This window comes from Malania oleifera, chromosome 1 (genome assembly GCF_029873635.1).
Source record: "Malania oleifera isolate guangnan ecotype guangnan chromosome 1, ASM2987363v1, whole genome shotgun sequence".
NCBI lineage: Eukaryota > Viridiplantae > Streptophyta > Magnoliopsida > Santalales > Ximeniaceae > Malania > Malania oleifera.
The window spans coordinates 50,624,098-50,627,693 of record NC_080417.1 but is presented as its reverse complement, the minus strand read 5'-3'; the positions used below and the strand labels follow the sequence as shown (position 1 = coordinate 50,627,693).

The 3,596-nt window shown below is 34.3% G+C and overlaps 1 non-coding gene across 1 annotated transcript; it reads left to right on the top strand.

Annotated features, from left to right (window-relative positions):
• Positions 1-2,782: 2,782 nt before the first annotated feature.
• Positions 2,783-2,888, top strand: LOC131147286 (U6 spliceosomal RNA). Its single transcript, XR_009134678.1, has one exon. It is a non-coding gene; the product is annotated as a U6 spliceosomal RNA (small nuclear RNA).
• Positions 2,889-3,596: the final 708 nt, after the last annotated feature.

Genomic DNA, 3,596 nt, shown 5'->3' with positions numbered 1-3,596 from the left:
AGTTGGTGGGCAATCCTACTCCCTAGAGTTCCTCTTTATCTCTACCATAACTTTTTAGGCGACACTACGCAATACTGCGTCCAAATCACTGCCACCCATACTGGAAGGCCTCGCTTCATTACCACCACCAGCGTGTGCATTGCTATTCCCAGGGTCCATCTTGAAAATAGAACAAAATTGTAGGAAATTCCTAACTTCATAACACAACTAATACATTTATCTAACTACGAACCATAAGATATCCTCACACAACCAATCAACTTAAGGTCCTTATTCCCCAATTTAAGGTTCAATCTTACCACTCATAAACAAAAGCCGACGATAGTTTACTATGGCTTTCCTGAAACCGTCGTCTTAGGAAAATCACAAAAACCTTCACAGAATTCCTACCTCCAAGCTACGAGAAAAAATCCTAGATCCTTCTTTAACTTCCAATAATGACTTCTAAAATCCTGATCTACACATTTCCTACCCTCACCAAGATCCATTCCTATACTCTAGTATTGCTATCCACTATGCACTAAATTCTATAAAACCTAGCAACCTAGGCTCTGATTCCATACCATCACAACCCAAAAAAAAATTCTGTTGTATTATTTTTTTTTTCCACATACTAAACTCTGATACCATGCTAAAATATCCAGAACCTCAAGTGGGTACCGGGCTAACTTGTCCATATTTCAAATAAAAAATGCAGCTGAAACTTATATATAAATTTTGGATACAATACCAGAGTTCTAGAACCACCATATCATATATACACATGTCTCCCCAAAACCAGGATAATACTACAGCCAAAATTAATACCAAACGTATCCATATACATATACATACTAGTGTCTCACCAGCACTATCTTCAAACCCCACTAACTAATATTGCCTGGGGCTTTCTAGGATCAGCTCCCTAGATCTCCTGAAATGTTAAAAAATTATAGGGGTGAGACACCTCTTAGTACGACGAGATAGATTACTGTCAGTGTGTGTGGTAACTTGAGTTCTGGTGTAACATAACTTATAACCTTTAAATAATTAACTGGTTAACCATGTAAATCTGTACTTATATATATACTTATAGATTTAGCAACATACATGATTTTATTCTTAAACATACTTTATCATAATAGATTCCTCTGTGCAATTAAATCATTTAATATATCTATACATACATAAAACTTTCCCTGGGACCTTCATAAATCTCATCATGTAATAACCGCACATAACCGGATTGTGCGGCCCGTAGGCTGGACTTAGTAGTGGTTGGCCTACCATGCTAAGTCAAACATAAAGTCTATAAGTATGATTGCCCACCCATCCTGGCTCGGACCCATCCTACTCTCCGCAACACTTCGTGGGTTGAACCCAAGAGGTATCCTGCTCTCCGCAACACTTCTCGGGTCGGACACAGGGGAGGTACATTGCTCTCTGCAATACTTCACAAATCTTGCTAGCTAGCTACAATATCGTGCTCAAACATACCTAGTCCATCAGGGTTCTGATATCATAGACTATATTTCATATATTATAACTGTAACATTTCTCATTTTCATATTTCTGCGTAAAATCTGTCATATCATAATTTATGTATAAAAACTATCATATCATAACTGATTATGGCATAAGCTGGCAGAACTGTCACGGCACTAGGCCGGCTAACCTGTCACGGCACTGGGCCGGCTAAGCTGTCACGGCATAAAGCTGACTAATCTGTCACGACATTAATCTGGCTAATCTATTACAGCGCTGGGCCTGCTAAACTGATCACAGTACTAGGCCGGCTAAACTGTCACGACACTGGACCGGCTAAGCTGATCATATCATAATTTTGTAATATTTTTAACATTTTATGAAAAATAATTATCAAACCACACATGTTCGTATAATCATAAAAATAATCTAACATGCTTATCTATTCCATAAAATATTCATACTCAAACCACACAGTTTGGGTATTATTCTAAAATATACTATCTGCCTGGGAAAAATATGTTTTGCTAAAAAATGTATTAAATCTTCTTCTAGGGTTTACTCAACTCAAAATGCATGTTTTCTCAAAAATATACATTAATTCATGAATGTCATTTCTAAATGCCCGAATTCCCAGAAGAATAATAGATATAATTTCTATAAACAAATACTACATTTTAATAGGTAAATTTCTTAAAAATACCTAACATAATCTATCCCCTTACATGATTCCTGGAGAAATGCCTGTAGGGATCCTAAAGCAGTGCTTGCAACGTTCGCACAAATCCCTGTATTCACATACTCGAGTTTAATCAGCTCAACCCTGGGATAATTACTATCCTAAAACCCTAGGCTCACACGCTCCCGTTAATCGATTAAATTCTAAAGAAAACAACGGGTATGATCAACTTTCCATACTTAAATTTAATTTCTAACATATTTAAAAACACCAATATGATCAAATCTCCTCAGTTTAATCTAATTCCAAAATAATCTCAAACCCAGGGTTATATTTAAATCACATAAATATAATAATATTCATATATTCATATTTAATCAGGAATATTTTAAAATATGCCTGACATAACATATTCTCCTTACTTTATCCCAGGAGTGGTACCTACGGTGCCCAAATGACGAATCCAATCCAGTTAAAATGTTGGTGGTTGAATTTGGAACCCAGGAATATTTTTCGTTCTTCAATCAACGTCGATTTCACCAAGAAATCGAGGAGAGAGAAAGTGAGTTAAGGAGAGAGAGAGAGAGTGAATTAATTTTAATTTTTTTTTACACTTACATGTATATTATTTCTTGGGTCGTTATATTCGGAGACATTCAATAAAGTTTGAACGATACAGAGAAGATTAGCATGGCCCCTGACCCAAATGTTTAATGTAACAACCCCAAAAATAATATACATGTAAGTGTAAAAAATTAATTAATTAATTAATAATATTAATTATATAATATAATATAATATAATATAATATAATATAATATTATAATATTATATTATATTTTATATATATAAAGTAAGGGAGGATCAAGAAACGTCCTGATCCTTCTTCAAAAATTTCAATCCCCTCCGGGGCCGTACACTATCTCTCTCTCTCTCTCTCTCTCTCTCTCTCTCTCTCTCTCTCTCTCTCTCTCTCTCTCTCTCTCTCTCTCTCTCTTAATTTCTCTTCTATTTCTCAGCGAAATTGAAAAACAGATATCATTCTCGGGTCCCAACTCCACTCTTCAAATATTTAACTGGAGAAATTTCATCTTTTGCACATCGTAGACACCACTCCAGAGTTAGGGTAAGTGGACTAGATGATGTTAGTTTTAATTTTAAATTTTAACCCATTAAATTTGAGTATATGAATATGAAGATATTAAATCAAATTTTATTTTATAATTTACCCGATTAAATTGAGTACAAGAATATGGTGATATTTATTTTATTTAAATATATGCCTGAGCAAATTAAAATATGTAGGTTTGATCATGTTCTTTTTTATTTAAATATATTTGAGATAAATTAAACTGCAGGGATTTGATCAAATCGGGTTTTTGGGAATATATTGGAATCAAATTAAACTGTGAAGATTTGATCAAATCGAGTTTTGGGAATATATTGGAATTAA